Consider the following 21,100-nt stretch of genomic DNA (forward strand, 5'->3'; position numbering starts at 1 on the left):
GGGAGAATTTGGTAAATCTACTGTAGGGATTTTTTTTTTTTAAAACATAAGAGCAACGGCTACTTTGAAATATCCCAAGGTCGGAGAGCCCCAAGGTCCCACTCACCTTTTTTAGTGAAGAAATGGAAACCAGGCAGGCAAAGAATATAATATTTGAGTTTGTGAATCACAACTACTGATTTTCAAATTGGGGTATCTTTATACGGTTACCAAATTCACTACTGTATTTTCATAATGGAAGAATTCTAGGACCATCCTCATCTAGATTGGCTGAAGTTGTTCAAATTGAATGAGGCCTAGAGTTCTAATACCTTTTTTTTTTTTGAAGGAAAGGTGGGGTTCCAGTGATACAACGATCCCATTAGGATTTGAATTTGCAAAGTCTCAACACAAGGTGACGTGCACTAACTGCTCCTACCAGAAAAGTGGAGTCCCTGTTGGTACCAAGAGTTCAATACTTCTTTGATGGGTAATCTGGCATGAAAAGCATGATAGAGAGGTTTCCTTCCATGATGGGTAATCTGGCAGGAGCAGTTAGTCCATGGCACCTTGTGTTGGGAAGTTGCAAGTTCGAATCCCAATGGTATATGGTTGTATTACTGGTAGGGGTCTGCCTAACCCCAGCTTTCTCCGTCGTAAAAGAATGCATTAGCAATCAAGGAAAGAATAAGAATTTTGAAACGCGCCTTAAGAAATAAATTAAGTTGAAACAGATGGTGTTCAAAGCTGCCAATCTTGAAAAGGGCACATTTTCTCGTATTAAAAAATGTTTTATTTAAAATTGAATGTCCTAGTAAAGGGACTTTTGCCAATTAAAAACTAAACCTTTTTTTTCACCATGATGAACCTCAAGGGATAACCTCTATGCAGTATTGTCAAGGTGACTAACTTCCAGGGACTTAATCCGTTCGAATTCGGATCTGATGTGGCCAATACCATATTGGGCTAATCGGATGTTGGCTAAACAGATTCGAATTCGGATGGTGAACAGCTCATACCACCAGATTCACTCTTCTACATGTAAACAGATTTGGATATCCTTCAAATTCAGACACGTTCATCGGATTCGGTAGAAAAAAGTCAAAACCATATCTGCATCTGATTACATACGAATATAGCTTTGGCTTGCCAAATGCAACTAACTGGATTGAATCCGGTCGGATATCGGATAAAATTCAATTTGTTGACATCCCTACTCTCTCTCTCTCTCTCGGATAACAGGGAGAAACCACTGCTTCTGTTGAGACCAGTGTTGTGAGAGGCGTACGCCTCAGTACCTGAAGCGTACGCCTCAGAGGCGTGGCACACGCTCAAGGTACTGAGGCGTTCCTGTGATGCGCCCCTCATCAACCTCCGACCAGTTGTGACCACCGACCACCGGAGTTGCTGTGCTGCAGCTGCTGCTCAGTCTTCTCCGACCACCGGACGAGCGGCATATCCCTCGCTTCCGTACCAGCTGTGCGCGTGGTCCTTGTTAGGTGTAAGAAAGAATGGAGAGAAATTCAAAGAAGGAATGAGGTGTTTAAGATAGAGGTCTTGATGAGGTGGAATAGTCCCATATTGCTTTTGCATGAGTTTTCTGAGAGCTTTATAAGCAATTAGTGAACTCATACACTTGTTCCTGAGAACAAGGGAGTGGGATGACCACCACACACACACGCGTGCGCGCGCGCGCCTGCCCGCCGTGCCGAGCCGAGCCAGGTCGGGTCGGGTAATTGGCCCTTTAGGGCCATATCCAATCAAGACAAGTATCTTTTTACCCAAAGTTTCTTTGGATTCGGTAACGGGTTATGAGAATGGATAACGGGTCACGACTCCTCGGATTCCGTGCCCGTTATGGAACTTCGGATTCCGTAACGGATCTCGATCTTTCGAAGTCCGTTAACGGATCACGTCCCCTCGGATTCCGTAACGGGCTCCTTCCACGTTTCATAACCGTTCGTGGGTTATAAAAGCGTGGTCAGGGGTGGGGTTACGGAGAGACTGAGACAGACGAATTCTGAAGAAGTTTCCCATCTCTCCTGTTACTCTCTCTCTTTCCTGTGAGTTATCCCGAAAGGGGTTGTTCTGCAACCTTGGTTCGAAGAGGCTGTTTTCGAAGGACGATCCGTCGGAGTGCACCGTTCGGTTCGTCGTGGCTATTGTATCCTGGGGGAAGGACGCCGGACCCTGATCTGCACAGTATGTGGGGGCAAATCTTCTCTTAGGGGAGTACTTTCGTACGCCTTAGCTTGATACATAAACTAAACATGTTCCTGTTGTTTGCTTTATGTTCTGTGCATATGTTTGTTATGCTGCCGTCTGAATTTTGGTCTGATGCGGTAAATGCCATGCTTGCTTCCTGTTACTGTTTCGGTCGTTTGTTAATCATGTTATTTACACTGTTATATTTCTTGTTTTATATCATGATGACGATTGTGAAACTGTGTGATCTGAAAAATGATCCAACAGTCTTAGAGAAGATTCTAAGCATGTCGACTTCTTCCGCTTTTGTACCAAAAGTGGACATGTCCGGTATGCCGGAAAAGTTTGCCGGACAGAACTTCAAGCGTTGGCAGCAACGCATGAAGATCTGGTTCACTACGATAGGGCTGTTGAATGTTCTGGAAGTCGACTGCCCTTCGTTGTCTGATACTAACCCTGACCCTGCTGCAGTTACTGCGGCTGTAGAGTGGAAAGAAAAGGACAGTATATGCCGTGGTTGCATACTGTTGGCTCTGTCCAACACATTGTTTGATGTGTACTGTTCTTCGTCTACCACTGCTAAGGGTTTGTGGGATCAACTTGACAAGAAGTACAATACCGAAGACCAAGGTCTTGAAAAGTACTTTGTTGCCAAGTTTCTGAAATATCAGATGGTAGAAGGCAAATCGGTTACTGAGCAGGCTCACGAGTTTCTGCTACTGCTCCATAGTTTGGCTGAGGCTGAAATGAAACTACCTGAGAAGTTTCAGGTTATGACCATCGTAGAGAAATTTCCTAAGTCTTGGGTAGACTTCGGTATGTCTCTCAAGCACCGTAGAGGAAAAATTTCTCTAGATGATCTTATGGTAGCCATTGCCATTGAAGAAGAGCATAGGTGCCAGAAACAGATCGTAATGCCAACTGAACCGCCTAAGGTGAACATGATGACCGGAGCTTTTAAGGGCAAAGGACAAAAATCGAAATCTGCAATGAAAAACCAGTTTAAACCTAAGGCCAAAATCCAGAAAAAGGCAAAGAACAAACCGTGCTGGAACTGTGGGCAGGTTGGGCACTGGGCTAAGGAATGTCCTTCCAAGAAAGCCAAAGCTCATGGGACCACAGAAGGAACAGCTCAAGTCAACATGGTGACTGAGGTCGTTGGGACCAGTACTGGGTATGTTTCTGTTAACCCACAAATCTATCACGTTTATGAGCCAACTGAGTGGCTGGTTGACACTGGGGCTAATGTGCACGTCTGTCCTAATCAGTCTGTCTTTGTCTCATACTAGGCTGCTGCAGGCAGATCCGTGACTATGGGCAATTCAACGGCTGCAAAGGTGTTAGGAATTGGACGCGTGGATCTGAAGTTTCCTTCAGGACGAGTTCTATCTTTACACAGAGTGCATCATGTGCCTGTAGTTAGAAGGAACATTCTTAGTGGTTCATGTCTTGTTAGAGAGGGTTATGAATTTAACTTTAAATGTAATAAAGTTGTTATTTTACATTCTGGAACTTTTATTGGCAAGGGGTATTTAGATGATGGTTTATTTAAACTTCGTGTTGAACATGTTTGCAGTGATAAATTAGAAAATGATGTTTCTTTTGACTCATTGTCTAATGTTGCTTATAACATAGAATCATCTGACTTATGGCATAATAGATTAGGTCATGTGAATTTCAACTCTGTGAAACGCATGATGAACTTGAAAATGATTCCTGAACATTCCATTGATAAAACTAAAAAATGTGAAATTTGTGTGCAAGCAAAGCATTGTAGGAAACCATTTCATACGATTGTTAGAGATTCTGAAATATTGGATCTGGTGCATACAGATATCTGTGAGTTTAATGGAGTGTTAACTAGAAATCATAAAAAGTATTTTATCACTTTTATAGATGATGGCACTAAATACTGTTATGTGTATCTGCTAAAATCAAAAGATGAAGCTTTTGATAAGTTTCTTAACTTTAAGAATGAAGCAGAAACACAAACTGGTAGAAAACTTAAAAGATTAAGGTCTGATAGAAGGGGAGAATATACCTCTAATAAACTCGATGAATATTGCAAATCTGTTGGAATAGTTCATGAGTTTACAACTCCATATTCTCCTCAATCCAATGGGATTGCAGAAAGAAAGAATAGAACCCTAACTAACATGATAAATACTCTACTTGAGAGTTCTGGATTACCTACCTATATGTGGGGGGATGCTCTGAATACAGCTTGTCATATTCTGAATAGAGTACCTCAGAAGCATAAGGATAGTAGCCCTTTTGAACTCTGGAGAAATAGGAAAGCTAGCTTAAAATACCTTAAAGTGTGGGAGTGCCTTGCTAAGGTACTTGTCCCAGAACACAATAGGAAGAAGCTAGGTCCTAAAACAGTAGATGCTGTCTTTTTGGGTTATGTAGAGAACAGCTATGCCTATAAGTTCTTAGTAATTAAGTCTGAGATATCTGGCATAGATGTTAACTCTATTGTAGAGCTTCGAGAAGCTACATTCTTTGAGGATGTATTTCCCATGAAAGTTGGTGTACCTCAGAATCTGTCTTCTTTAGATATACCTTCAACTTCTGGTTCAATTCCCGAACATGTGGAAATGATGACAGATGTGGGGGTAGAACCATCTTGTTCCCATCCTAGACCCGATGAGTCTGAGGAAGTGGTTGAACCTAGAAGGAGCAAGAGACCAAGGATTACCAAGGATTTGGGAAGTGACTTTATCACTTACCTTATCGAAGATGATCCTCCCACTTTCCGAGATGCAATGGCTTCACCTGAAGCAAAGCATTGGAAAGACCCCATCAAGAGTGAAATGGACTCCATTATCTCTAATGGTACTTGGGAACTGGTTGACCTCCCTCGTGGTAGTTCTACAATTGGGTGCAAGTGGATCTTTAAGAAGAAGTTGAAACCAGATGGATCTATTGACAAGTACAAGGCGAGACTGGTTGCCAAGGGGTTCAGACAAAAGGAGGGAATAGATTACTTTGATACCTATTCTCCGGTTACCCGGATGACCACTATTAGGGTGCTTATTGCACTGGCTTCCATTTATGATCTCTCGGTCCATCAAATGGACGTGAAGACCGCTTTCTTGCATGGCGATCTTGAAGAAGAGATCTATATGGATCAACCTGAGGGTTATGTGGCTCATGGTAATGAAGATAAAGTTTGTAGACTTGTTAAGTCATTATATGGACTGAAACAAGCCCCTAAACAATGGCATGAGAAGTTTGATAATATTATATTATCATTTGGCTTTGTTGTCAATGAATCTGATAAGTGTGTTTATTGTAAAGTTAAAAGTGATGGTTGTATTATTTTATGCCTGTATGTAGATGATATTCTACTGTTTGGTTCCACTATGGGAATTGTTAATGAGACAAAGTCGTTTCTTAGTAGTAAATTTGATATGAAGGATATGGGTGTTGCAAGCGTGATCTTAGGCTTAAAGCTGACTCGTTCATCTGAAGGGTTAACCATTTCTCAATCTCACTTTGTCGAGAAAGTACTTGTGAAATTTGGTTATAACCAAGGGAGATCTGTAGCAACTCCATATGACCCTTCTATCCCTCTTCATAAGAATACGACTGGTGTTCCTGTGTATCAATTGAGGTATTATCAGATTATTGGAAGTTTGATGTATCTTGCAAATTGCACGAGACCGGATATTTTGTTCTCCGTGACAAAATTAAGTAGATACACAAGTTGTCCAAATCGCACTCATTGGAAGGCATTGGACAGGGTACTTAGATACCTGAAAGGAACCATTTCCTTGAGTTTGCATTACAAGAGATTCCCTGTAGTTCTTGAGGGATATAGTGATGCGAGCTGGATAGCCATGAACTCTGGCAGTTATGGCATGACAGGGTATGTATTTACCTTGGGTGGCAGCGCAGTCGCCTGGAGATCAGTAAAGCAGACCATCTTGTCTCGGTCTACTTTTGAGGCTGAACTCTGTGCTTTAGATGTCACTGGATTGGAAGCTGAATGGTTAAAGGGACTTCTTGAGGAACTTCCTTTAATGTACAAGCCAATTCCTGCGATATCTGTGCATTGTGACAATATGGCCACTATTGCAAAGATTAAAAGCACAAAATATAACCAAAAGCAGAGGAGACACATCCAAGTCAGGATAAAATCTGTAAGGGAACTGGTGTCTCAGTTAGTGGTTGCTGTGGACTATGTTGGATCCAAAGAAAACACAGCTGACCCATTAACGAAAGGACTAGATAAGTCTTTAGTCCTAAAATCCAGAGAGGGGATGGGACTGAAACCCATCAGTAGTTCATCTACAGTAGCAACCCAACCTATCTGAGTGGAGATCCCACAAAGTAGGTTCAATGTGGTAATAACAAGCTGTAGGGTGAACTGGATAGCACCTTATTAAAGATGATACTTTGTATATGTGTCTGTTCCCCTGTTTACTCTGGAAAGGTGCTGTAACTGCAAGTTAAGGAAGAGTTAAAACTCTGAATGGGTTCAAAGCCTTCTAGGCGAGATGTTAGCAGTGCATCTTTGGAGAAGCCTACCTATGTGAGTGTGACTGTGTGGCCGCAGTTCAAGGAATTGGGTTATTCCTGAAGTCACTCATGAAACAGGATTCGGGCGCATGGCCTTTAACGCGCCGCCCCTAAAGATTACAACCAGAACCTTTATCATGTTGTTGCTGATGGACACTCCTACACCAAAGGTTCAAGTTCAAGACTTCAATTCACTTCGTTCCTGTGGGGGTAAAAGTTAGTCAACTAAGGTAGTGGTTCAAACCGGAAGGTACCATTGCTGAAAGCATGATATGTCTTGTTGCAGAATGTCTTTTTTGGCACTTTTGTTTCCTCCCGCTTCATTCTTTGAATTTGTGGGGGAATGTTAGGTGTAAGAAAGAATGAAGAGAAATTCAAAGAAGGAATGAGGTGTTTAAGATAGAGGTCTTGATGAGGTGGAATAGTCCCATATTGCTTTTGCATGAGTTTTCTGAGAGCTTTATAAGCAATTAGTGAACTCATACACTTGTTCCTGAGAACAAGGGAGTGAGATGACCACCACACACACACGCGCGCGCGCACGCGCCCGCCCGCCCGCCGTGCCGTGCCGAGCCGAGCCGGGCCGAGTCGGGTCGGGTTCGGGTTCGGGTTCGGGTAATTGGCCCTTTAGGGCCATATCCAATCAAGACAAGTATCTTTTTACCCAAAGTTTCTTTGGATTCGGTAACGGGTTATGAGAATGGATAACGGGTCACGACTCCTCGGATTCCGTGCCCGTTATGGAACTTCGGATTCCGCAACGGATCTCGATCTTTCGAAGTCCATTAACGGATCACGTCCCCTCGGATTCTGTAACGGGCTCCTTCCACGTTTCATAACCGTTCGTGGGTTATAAAAGCGTGGTCAGGGGTGGGGTTACGGAGAGACTGAGACAGACGAATTCTGAAGAAGTTTCCCATCTCTCCTGTTACTCTCTCTCTTTCCTGTGAGTTATCCCGAAAGGGGTTGTTCTGCAACCTTGGTTCGAAGAGGCTGTTTTCGAAGGACGATCCGTCAGAGTGCACCGTTCGGTTCGTCGTGGCTATTGTATCCTGGGGGAAGGACGCCGGACCCTGATCTGCACAGTATGTGGGGGCGAATCTTCTCTTAGGGGAGTACTTTCGTACGCCTTAGCCTGATACATAAACTAAACATGTTCCTGTTGTTTGCTTTATGTTCTGTGCATATGTTTGTTATGCTGCCGTCTGGATTTTGGTCTGATGCGGTAAATGCCATGCTTGCTTCCTGTTACTGTTTCGGTTGTTTGTTAATCATGTTATTTACACTGTTATATTTCTTGTTTTATATCATGATGACGATTGTGAAACTGTGTGATCTGAAAAATGATCCAACAGTCCTTCTCTTACTGCCTCCCCTCCCACCGCTTCACTTCCATACCAGTTGTGAGAGGCGTACGCCTCAGTACCTGAGGCATACGCCTCAGTACCTGAGGCATACGCCTCAGAGGCGAAGCGCATGCTCAACGCCTCGCTTCGCCTCATCGCATTTAACAACCTTGGTTGAGACGGCCCTTTGGGTGTGTTTGATTGTGAGTCTCGTGCATCAAGCGCCTGCTATCAAACAGCGGACACACACCCATGGGATGTGCAGAACACTTTTTTTTTATCAACTCCCCTAGATTGGTGGGAATGGTACAGTTTAAAAAAAAAAACCTGTCCAGTACAAACTGGACAGTGTGTGCTCTGGATATGACCACTTTCCTGTTCTTCCTGGGCAAGTTGTTCTGTCCTAACCTAGACAGGAAATCAAACACAACCTTAATGGGCCAAAAGGTGCCACATTGACCATGTTTTTGTTTCTGTGTCCACAGTATAACTCCACAAGTACTTCCTCCTTGACCATTGGGTATAAGATAGTTTCCTGTTGGCTTCAGCTTGTCGTAAGGAACACACTACAGGTATCGAACTCTTGATATCCTTCAACTTGAATGTCTTAAGCTGGCCCACTTAACCAGGTTTGTGGAGCCCTTGTGGGTAGCTATCTTCTCTGTTACTGTATAAAATGTTTAATAAGCGGCATGAAAAAAATTTCCTTTGAATGTGTCCTCAGAAGTTTATACATATCCAATAACTTTTTTTTTTTCAATTGAATGATGCCCAGATACACATTCAATGACTTCATTTTTTCTTTTTACAATTTTGCTGATATTCAATCTCATTAAACGTTGAGGCAAACAGGCTGATATTAATGAACACCAATCAATATTAGCTGTTTTTTTTAACACAGATAAGTAGTCAAGGACCATCCTCTATTCCTTGAGCCAAGAGCTTGGTAACCCAAGAATACGACACCCACTGGATCTCCTTTTATCAGGGAAAAAGAAAGACACGTTTTTCCTAAAGCCTAATTACTTTTTGTAGCACAGAACAGACAGTCAAAACTGCCTGGCACATGTATACCAGAACCAATGTTGTCAGTATCATTGTGAATTGGTCTGAATCGGCCTATTTATATTTTATCTGCCAAAAATCGATACGAAACCAAGCTGATTTGGCTTATTTTTAAATTGTTTAAAATGATTTAAATTATCATTTTAGATATTTTAATAAATTTTTTGTAATGTATCATTTGCTGGTTAAAAATTGACTGATTCAGTTTGATTGGCTCAGAATCAGAATGAGCTGACTCCCTGAATTCTGACAAGATGACTAGAAAGCAAAGCACTTCATCATAAATCGTGGGTGGTGTAAAATTAGGTTTCTTTATAGCCTAACCACCCCGTTTAGAATAACTAGGGATCCCCAGAGGCATTGACATTTTTCTTATTAGAGTGCATCCTTAGTGTATAAATGATGCCTCCAATCAAACAAGGAAAATTCTTGTTACCTTCAAAACAACAATAAAGAAAAACATTTGATAGACAAAGATTTGAATTGGACATGAAAATGAAAGCATTTTATGGGTGGCGAGCGCCGGTGATAACTTTATCTCTACCAAAATGAGGAGACAAGTTTAGCTTGTCTGGTAAGTATAGCTAGTGCATGTCATCTTGTGTTAGGATTGCAAGTTTAAAACCCAATGGTATAGTTGTATAACTGGTAGGGGTCTGCCTAACCTCGAGCTTGACTTATGGGGAATGCTCAAAATTATATATACAAAGAAGTTTTTTTAAGGGTACCCCCATATTCTTGTGTGAACTCCAGGGCAATCTATTTATTTATAAACAATGCTTACCTCGACATAAAGGAGTTAATAAAACCTGAGCGAAGTCTGTTGTTCACTCTTCATCATCTCATTTTCAATGGTTGCCTCATCGTCTAGCATGAGAGCTCTTCTTCCTCCTTTCCCTGTTCATCAATTCTTAACGTCTCCAACTTTGTTACTCTTAAGCTCAACCCAACCAATTTTCTTCTACGAAAAACCCACACTGAAAGTCAAGATTTGCAAAGATTCATTAATGGAAAGACGATTGCTCTCTCTCGTCTTATTGTTGTTGTTGGTGATGCTTCTGCAAGTATCAATGAAGGTCCAAATCCTCAATTCCTCGCTCGGCACAAAAGAGATAGGCTACTCAAAGGATGGATAACCGGCAAACATCTAAATCACTATCATTTTCATTTTTGAAGGTTCATTAAAACAACAAAAACTCAGGGCTACTATTTTTTTTTCTCATGAATCAACATGAACAACATACACGATTCAGCCACTCATCTGTCACCACTTCATTCCTGAAGTTCAAACACCAAAATAGCAAGGCTATATATACACATTAAAAATAAATTTTATTTCAGATTACGTATACATCAACTAATATTTTTTTTCTCCTTAATCAAGTGAAACCAAAAACTACAGGATACGCATATCTAAGTAACTTCTCTAGAACACTGATTTCAACATGGATTTGAAACCAAAATCGGATACGATCAATTTTCATAAAAAAGGCAGATTCAAGAACTACTGGAGTTGGTCCACTGGGCGGCAGCCTTGGCAGTGCAGGAACCAAATTGCCCTTGCATGCCAAAACAGTACTAAATGGTTTCCCTTGGACCCATTCATATCTTTACCCATGTTTAGAAATTACACTATATGCCACTTGGTCAACCAAAAATGGTCAAGAATGACCTTCTTGCAGTTGATACCATTAGGTCAACTCAGGATCGGTCGACTATGACCCTGGTGACCAGAACACTCTTTAAAACCTCTTGGAATAATCATAATATCCCTGAAACTTGTCGGGCTCGTATCAACTCTGATTTTGTTGAAATGGAGACCATTCTTCTCGAAAAATATGTAAGAACACAACCATACCCATGATAGTCATAAAAAATGCCTTAAAAATTTTATTATACATATATTATAAAATTTAAAAAAATTATTGAATTTTGCAATTACCTAATTCTATTAAGAATCCTAGTTGTTAATGAGTTTGATAGTTTCCTAATCATGTAGGAACTCTAATTTGGTTACGATATTTAGAAATACACCTAATACACATCAAATTTAATTAAACTATAATTAGGATTGGGTTTAGAGAGTTAATGACTTTATAATTAAGAGAGGCCTTTTCTCTCCTACACCCACACGTCCCTCCCTCTAGGAATATCTTTCTACCTCTCTCTAATTCTTTATTTTCTCTTCTCTACTCCCTCAACCTCTCCCTTATTACTCTTCTTCCTCCCCACACCCCTTCTTGGAGAAGGAGCTGGTCTTGGTGGTGGAGGTGCATGCGTAGAGGAAATGAGTGGTGGTGTGTTCATAGAGGCCAAATCCGGTATTTGATCTTATATAACTAAGTACCATAACCATATTCTACTGTATTTTGGGATTCAACCTTAGTTCCAGATATAAGTATGGACTTAGATTAGATGTTTTACAGATTTGTAGCCTTCATTTATATGTGCAATTTTTGAGTGTTATTTCGGATGTGTGAAGCCGTAGAACTTGGATTTTTGCAATAAAGTATGAAAAATCTATACAAACAGGCTTAGATCTATGAATGATTCATGTGAATCTAGATCTTGATTCAAGATCATGGTTTATAACCATGGTTTGAATCTATGCACATGTTTTGCATCGATTTTGATGAAACTATACTGTGTAAATATGTTCAAAATTTCAGATTATCTCAAATTCGAACATAGTATTATTTTCTTTATCTAACATGATGAAAACATGTATGCCTTGATTGAATATTGTTTTTATAAATTAGAAATCTTGTTGGAGGTTTTTATAAACTTGAAATTTTTTTCAAAGTACTACGTAAGCCAACATAGGGAAAAGGAAAGCCCCCGTAAACCCCCACAGAAAGCATACTCTTTACCTCTTCTAGTCCTTTCAATAGTAGCGTGTGATCCAAACCAACCCTCGATTGATTGATTGAAGCACCACAGATAGAGGTACCATTTTTGAGAAAAATGTATTTTCATATATAAAAACATTGGATCTTATGATTGATTTATGATATATATATATATATAGTTTATGCTTTTACAAAATATTTAGATGTTTATATGCTTGTGTATGATGTGTTTATATCGAATCAAAATCATGAAATGCATGATTATGATATTTTCTTCATAAAAAATATGAAATCATTATGATGCTTCTTGAAAATGTGTTCTGTCTTGATATTTCTATTTTGATCAGTTTAAAAGAAATTCATAGTTTTCTAAAATGGTGAATCCAAAAATTCTCAAAATTTAGAAAAATGTTTCAAACATGTGCACATAAAATCTGATTTTTATAAAATATTTATGTGCACATAAAGTGTTTATGCATAGGTCAAAATCTAATTCTATAAAGTGCTTATGTGTACATAAAAATCTGTTTTAATAGAGTGTGCATATGTGCACAAAAATTTTAGATTTAATATTGTTATATGTGAACAAAATTTTTAGATTTGACAGAAATTTTAGATCTAATGTTGAGCATATGTGCACAAAATATTTATACTCAATGTTGTGCATGTTCAAAAACTTTTTATATTCAATGTGGTGCATATATGCACGAAAATTTTAGTTTGAATGATGCATACATGTGCACAGAAAATTCAATATGAATGATGTATACATGTGCACAGAAAATTCAGTTTGAATAAGGTGCTTAGGTGCATAAAAAAATTACTTTGAATAACGTGTATATGTACACAAAAAATTTAGTTTGAATGATGTGCTTATATGCATAAAAAATTTTGTTTTAAGAATGTGTTCATGTATACATGAATGACGAAGGGAAACAATATGTACAAAAAGTTATTTGAAATACCATGTATGTATGGAACTTATGTGCATAGAAACATTCAAAATATTATCACTCTAATAAAATGATGACTGTCATGTTTTTAAGCATGATGTTGATATGTTGTTATGATGTTAAACATGATGTGATATGTTGTCATGATGTTAAGCATGATCTGTTATGCTATCATGATATTCAACATGTTATGAAATATGGTTTGTATCACCAATGAAAAGTATATCGTGTTGTGATGGTGTACTTCATATGAAAAACATAATTATGCACATATATACTCATAAGAAATAATTAAGAAAATAATAAAAAAATAAAATCATAGACATACTGAATCAAAAAGGGCTATCTATGTGATATGATATGCAATTGCCATGAGTGGGCAACTTGTTACTCTCACCGAGAAAGGCTAATGTTGTAGAGCTACCTTGGAAAGGGGTATTTGAGCATTGTGTCTATGATGGGTCAAGTTGTAAATGATATATGAAAAATAAATATACATATATATATGCTTTAGCCAATTTTTCTTAATAAAATAACCTTATTTGGAGGATCTGGGTACACTTGGAAGGTTTATGTTATTGAATAATCTGCATATTCTGGGCATTCTCAAAGGGTTATATTATCGTATATCCAAAACCTGTGTACATTTGGAGAGTATATATTACCAGCGAACCCTTATCTACCATGAAAAAGGGTAGGTAGAATATGTTTGATAGGAGTATTGTTGTATCACAGCTCACCTGGTCACCAATCCTTAGGTGGTAGAAGGCTTGCACTACCAAATATTGTCTTAGGTGGTAGGTCTCATGACTGCTGTAGTGGTATATGATGCATCATATTTTATATTGCTTTTGTGGGTTTTTTTTGCAGATAAGCTTTGCCCGCTTAAGAATTTGGTTTAGTAACTTGAGAAATTAAAATACATAGCATAATAAACATCCTTCGTCATCTCCTCTATCTCGATAATTTTTCACGCTTACCTGATGAGAGTGGTAATAAAGAGAAACAAATACCTTATACTTGAGCACATTTATTTTATGTTAAACATATATTAAAAATATGCCCTAATAACGACAACACTCAATTGTGGATATTGGCATAATGTTTTATGACATTAAATATGAATATTAAATTACTGAGAAAGCCACATGTGAGATTATGTATTAGCTTTGGTCAAAACTGTTATAGCATGCATCAATTTGAATTTATGTATTGGAAGTAAGCAACTAATGATTCACATGCTTGATCATGGTCATGTGTTTAATTTTGTAATTTGATTCATAAGTAATTGTTATAAATTCTTAATTGATACATAATGATTATTATGATTGAAATGCATATATTTTGAATGAGGGTAGGATTTTGTGTACTTATAGTATTGTATAAGCATGCAATGTTAGAGTATTCCTACTGAGACTCGATGAAATAGTCTCTGTTTTGGTGGAACGATTGGTGGGATGTGATAGATGGTATCAAGAACCAAACCTTTTAAGATCCCAAAAACTTGATTTAGAAACTAGTTATGTTTCTAAGACTATCATTTTTATTTTTGATGTATTAGGATAGTAATATTAATTTGAAATCAAAAAATTATGCTTGTTTAATGTACGGTTTGAAATATGGTAATGAAACCATATGATATATGTTATGTTTCAAATTCAAATTCTTTAGTTGAAACTGAATTATGAGTGAGACATGAACCCTATTCTGAAACGGGGTTAGGACCCAGTCTAATGTTTTTGTTGTATTTCAGTTTCATTAATAAAAATATTCTTGTCTTTGGTTGCGTCTTTCACAAACTTGATCATATTGGGCTATTAAACGTTATGCGCTTACCCACACGTTGACTATCTAGAGCTTAGTACGGTTAGAGCAATGTCATAAATAAAGTTTTTGAATTTGGTTGTCGCTTTCTCACATTTGGTTTTATTAGGCTATTAAACCCTTACGCTTCATAGTCCGGTTAGAATGACAACAAATAGGGTTTTAGACATGGTTATTTTTTTTCGAACATGGTTCTATTGGGCCATTAAATAGTAGCGCTTGCGCACAAACTGTCCCTCTAAAGCTTAGTATGGTTAAAGTAATGCCATAGATAAGGTCTCCCATTAATTGCTTTAAAAAAAACAACTAAATTTTTGAGTTAAAATTTCGGGGCATTACATGAATTGGCTAATTTGCCAATTCAATCAAGTGAACCTGTAAAGGTATATAGTTCGTTTGGGTATGGGTCGGTTCGGGTTTGAGTACAAAGCAAATTCAAGTACATACTCTGGTTGGGTCAATTCAGGTTTAGGTCTTCATTTACAATACCCAAGGCCCGACCTATTTTCACTATGGGTCTAAATTTTGGACCCGATACAACCCCATGGGTCCACCAATATCGGTTAGGGTCAGGTATACCCGACCTTGTTACACCCCTAAACTCATATATGAAAACTTCCAAACTGAATCCTAGTCCGATTATGTGGATATTAACTGAATTCAATCTGAAATCCACTTAAAAATGCAGTTCTGATCGGATCCGCTATTACAGCATATCAGAAATAACTTTCCCACACGTGAGTGGACGCATGGTTATATTGGTAGGTTGGAAACTTGGAATGTACGCTGTTACCTCATGTCTTAGGTTTAAGCTTCTTTAGAGGCAACTTTTTGAACGATGTTAAGGATCGGATCAGATCATGTTCAAAAACCAAATCGGGATCCACATCTGTTTTGATAAAACTGTATTTGACCTAAGTTGGGAAGCTTTTAGAAAAGCACCTAAAGTTTGGGAATTAATAAAAAAATCACCTAAGTTTTGAATTTTTTTAAAAATGCACCTAAAAAATATCGTCGTTAATTAAAGAGGTTTAAAAGCGGCAAAATCTTGGGAGTAAAAAACTCATTTTTTTGGCAAAATCTCGGCAAAAAAAATTAAATAAAAAAATAAAATTTATAGGAAAATCTAAATAAAACACATTTAAAAATGAAAATCTCGTGATAAATATCGTGATATTTGTCACGGATTGAAAATCTCATAAAAATTTACCGTTTTAAACTTTCAGGCAATTTCTCGCAAGATTTTTATAAATCTCTCCATATTTGTTACAGAGTTCACTGCTACACGAAGTTTTCTGTTAAATATAATGTGAAATTACCATTTTACCCTCAACATCATATTCTCAAAATGCACCTAGAGAAAGGAGCCTTTGAAGGGTTAACTGGTAAATTAACTCTCTTAACTCATTCTTGGGTTAGTGATAACTTAAGTGTCGTTTTAAACTTTTTCAAAACATTTGCGCATTATTTTAGATTAATGTGCAAACTTTATGTGTGTTTTTGAAAATTTCCTTTCAAATTGTTTACCAAACTCGACTAAACGTGGTTTGTGTTGGTTCAATATCTAACCTGAACTCGTAGCATTTACATCCGTATGCCAACCAGGTGCCTTCTTTTCTACTGCACAATTTTTTCGTCTATGATCTATGCCTAGTTCATTTCTGCCTTAAAATGAGCAATGAAATGGCATATCATTTCACTACAAGAAAAAAAAAAAACATCGATGTATTTTCTAGTGCAACTTTACACCGCCAGAAAAAAGTTGTTTTTACTGACGCAAATTTGTGCTAGCAAAAAATCAATACTGGTGCAGTTCTGTGCTAGCAAAGATCTTTCACAAAATTTAAAAAGATCTTCTACTAGCGCAATTCTGCGCTAATTGCGCCAACAAAAAGCCTTTACTGGCGCACAAATAGCGCTAGCAAAGATCTCCAGTAAAGATAAAGTTTTGTTGATGCAGTTTAAAACTGCGCCAGTAAAAACTTATATTTTTTAATTATATATTTTCTGTCAATATATAGCAGATACGAAACTACCAGTTGTTGTCAGATATAATTTAGAGAAGCGTGTACCTGTTGAATCAACATGCAACAGATCATTCAAAACTTTCCCACTGGCACCAAAAGAGTCTTACGAATATGACCTAGTAATCTGATGATATGAGAAACAACTAAGCAGTTTACATAGATGCGCATAAACCAGCACCTTATCCAACCATAAGATGCAAGATGTGATACTCAAAGGCCAAAAAAAAAACTCTAAAACTAGAAATCTTCTTCTACAAATCATGGGCTCATGACTTATCCAAAGTTTTACTTGCAATGCAGCTTTACAGCAAGATACTAGATGTGATAAGACAATATGGTGTTCTTCAATTCATACTATTGGAGAGTGAATAGAGCAGTTAGTGAATTTGAAATTTGATAAATGCCAAATCAAGTTTGGTATATGACATTCATATGCTCATCAAGAAGGACCAAGCCTCACCTCTTGCTGAAATTCTGATATGCTATGCATGTCCTCACGGTGAAACTTCTTAATAGCCACAATTCTACCAGCAATCTTTCCTTTGTAAATACATCCATAGCCTCCTCTACTTTTTTTTTTTTTTGGGGGGGGGGGGGGGGTAAGTAGAGGAGAAAGGCGGTACACTACCTCCTCTCGAAAAGGGAGGGAATAAAAAGGAAAGAAGGGAGGGAAAAAATTTTGCGCATAAAAAAAAAAAAGGGTTGCCCAGTGTTTTTCTGGCGCAGTGATACATTGCGCCAGTGAATCCACTTTCACTAGTTCTGTGATTTCTGTGCTTGAGAAAATATTTTCGGCGGTGCAGTTCATTTTTGCACCAGCAAAAGCAACTTTACACTAGTGCTACCACTGGAGTGTGCCAGTAAAAACTGATTTTTTTGTAGTGTCTTGCCCACGTGTGAAAGAGGGAACAAATAAGAAGACCCGATTAATACCCTGATTGGGACCCAAAGGTCCGATTAATACATGATTCTGGGTATAGTTTGTGAAATTTTATATCTAATTAACTCAGGCCTCACTGAGTTTCAATTAAAACCCACAATTTTTCAACCTAAAAATGAAAAAAAAAAAATTTACCAGGTATGATTCAGGTCTGTTTCATTAGTTTTTATGGGGTCCGCATATGGTTTCTCTTACAGTAGACCTGATTAGGCCCAGGTCCAGACCCGATTAGACCATACCCGAGAATCTGCTCCAAATATGCATGGTTCTACCTGAGTCCGAAACCGAACCCGACCCGTTGACACCCCTAACCTCGATTTGAGGGTCCTTGATTTCATCTGGAGGGATAAGCCACTTGATTGGTAGCCCACCCAGCAAAATAGTTAATGCATAATTATAAACTCTACGTAACTTTTGCATTACACAGGTGGAGGTTAAGCCAGCTTTGCCCATCCAAATAACAAAAAGAAAAATCTGTTGGAATATACTCCAAATGAACACTTTAAAATAATCAAATATGATGATCCCGCTTCTATTGACTCCAGACTTTCTATACTGGCAGGGAGGCTTGAAGGTTTCAAAATAATCAATGTTTGCTGTCTCTGAGAAAGATCATCTATCATCACCTGCCAATCATTGCGGTACTGTCATGGAACTTGTTAGGCAGGCTTTAGTAGTTTGGCTACTAATGAAGGGAAGGAGCTAATGAGTAAAAATCACTCTTTTCTTCAGAAATTTAAAATTTCTTGTAGATTGAATGTTATGGATGTGATCTGTATGGTTTGTTTAGTAAGAAACTTGTTTTGAATCGTGTGATTATGATAAGTAATTAAGTTTTTAAAAGGGGTTCAAAAATCAATGGCCCTACAATGTGCCAAAATTTTATAACTCAAAAAATCACGGATTTGATCCTTAGTAAACAAACTGAAAGAGACAATACAACTTGCACCAATGATTTCTAGTTCATTTTCTTTATTAGTAGCACATATTTTTTCATGCATTATGATTGTGTTGACTGGATGAATTTTCACCTCTTATGGAATGGGTCAAGGTCTCAGTTGGAGAGTAAGAATTCAACAGGATCCGACTCCTCATATGGATTTGAGGTCATGTTGAGTTCTTACTCTTTCATGTGTACAGTGCGGTTTATCTAATTATTAGAGAGATGATCTCAATCCGGAATATGAGCCGTAAAAGAAAATACCCACTAAACCGATCGCAAGCATATCAGTTACAGAACCTATCAGCCGTTCTAGTATAACCAGCCATTTACCTCACTTCTCTCCCCAATTCAACAAGTGGTCATGCTAGAGAGTAAACAGCCATAGATAGTTATAGGTATGAGACTAGGGATGGCAGTGGGGCCGGGCGGGGGACAAGGTCTCCACCCCCGCCCCGCCTCAAGATTTTATCCTCCACCCCCGCCTCCATCCCCGGCGGGGAATGGATTTTATCCTCCATCCCCGCTTTCATCCCCGTTTCATGTCCTCCATCCCCTGTTCAAACGGGGATGAGATGGGGATATTGCGGGGAAAAGGGGTCGGGGCGGGGAAAAGTGCACGTCCATCCCCCCCTCTACCCCCGGACGGGGATGGATTTTAACCTTCGTCCCCGCCTCCATCCCCGTTTCATACCCTTCATCCCCGGTCCAAACAGGGCGAGGCGGGGTGGGGCCCTGCTTTCCCCGGGTCCACTGCCATCCCTATATGAGACAAGAGAATTTCTTTTCTTTCTCTCAAATTGAAAAATAAAACAGCAAGTAGAAAAATGAGTAATAACTCCATTAGAAACTGGTACTATTTGCTACTAATAAAGGAAAGGAATTTATGTACATTGGATGGCAAGCTGATGAGATAAATGTCAATTGAATCCACCCCACATTGATTTTCTTCAAGGTCGACTCCTGCCCTAACTAAAAAATCGGCCAATTTTCCCTTGAATAGACAGAATTGAGCTGAAACGAGCCTAGTTCTGGGTTGAATTGACCCTCCTTATTTTCTTGTAGTTTTTTTCTCTTTTTTAATGATTTGTAATTTTAAACGGATCGATTCAGCCCGATCCGAGCCCAGATCAGCCACTTCTCTGAATGTTTTTGTAAATAGATTCGGTTCAAAAACCGAATTTGACAACATTGGACGATATGTGACCTTGCAACAGGCAAAAAAAAAAAAAAGAATAGTGAAAAAACGGGAAGCAATGCAGAGTGCAAAACAGCAACAGTAAATTAAGAGGACTAACGATGTAACATAATACGAGAGAGCTGCAAACCGAGTGCTCTGGAGTCCGGATCAGGTGCAATACGATTGCACAAATATTTGTGCCTTAAGCACCTGATCACCCTCCATCTTGAGGATAAGGACACACACACACACACACACACATATATATATATATGTGTGTGTGTGTGTTCTCAAGGTGTGGCCCATTGTACATAGATATATAGATGAAGAATTATGTTCTTGACGAGTTTTCATTAAAAAACTTTTATAAAACATTGCACTTATAACTGGAAATAGTATTGACATTTTCTCAAAAAATGAAATAGGGTTTTTTCCAAAGTAGTCCCTAGTAGTTATAAGCTAATCCCAAATCCGTCTCTTGGCCCTAACTAATGTCAAAGTCATCCCTGCCCTTTACTCAACCATTCCAAATCCACCATCCAGGTTAACTCCCATGAGTGAAGTTCACGGAAGTTGTTTAGGCATCATGAAGCGACTTTGTGTTGCACTGGAGTGATCCAATATGTGGTTCCGCACATTTCATCACTTCTCTATTCATTTTTAGTACTAATCGTGAAACACCTTTAGCAGTAGGACGTTGAAGTTTGGAATTTGAAGAGAATTTCTTGATTTGCCTATTGTAAGCCATAATCACAAATGATTGGTTTACTGTAACGTCTCAAAATTTTAACTTAAATTTTTAGATTTTTTTTAATACATCATTTAAGACAAGGTTTCATCTAAGGCATTGCCTTAACTAAATCAAGCTCTAAGTAGTCAGTGCGCAAACACTAGCATTTAATAGCTCCTTAGAATAAAATTCGACAAAATACACGAAAGATAAATTCAAAAGGCATTGTTCTATTGAACTAAGTTACAAGGATTTAGCTTGTATGCAAGCGCTTATTCTACCCAAGAGGAGCACCGTAGAACTTAATTCATGTAAGGAACTACCTTAGACAAATAAATTGACAGAAAACAATAGAATATATTTTCTGTAAAAAATTGGCTGCAAATCTTCGGCAAGTCACAAGTAATATAACACAAGAGAATGGATCTTAATTCTTTGGACTTCGATCCATATCCCAACTCAGAATCCAATTCCAACTTGAAGAACCAGAGTTCAAAATATAATACTAACGTATGAAACATATCATATGCCAACC

Source organism: Nuphar pumila, chromosome 15 (genome assembly GCF_984573655.1).
Source record: "Nuphar pumila chromosome 15, dmNupPumi1.hap1.1, whole genome shotgun sequence".
Taxonomy (NCBI): domain Eukaryota; kingdom Viridiplantae; phylum Streptophyta; class Magnoliopsida; order Nymphaeales; family Nymphaeaceae; genus Nuphar; species Nuphar pumila.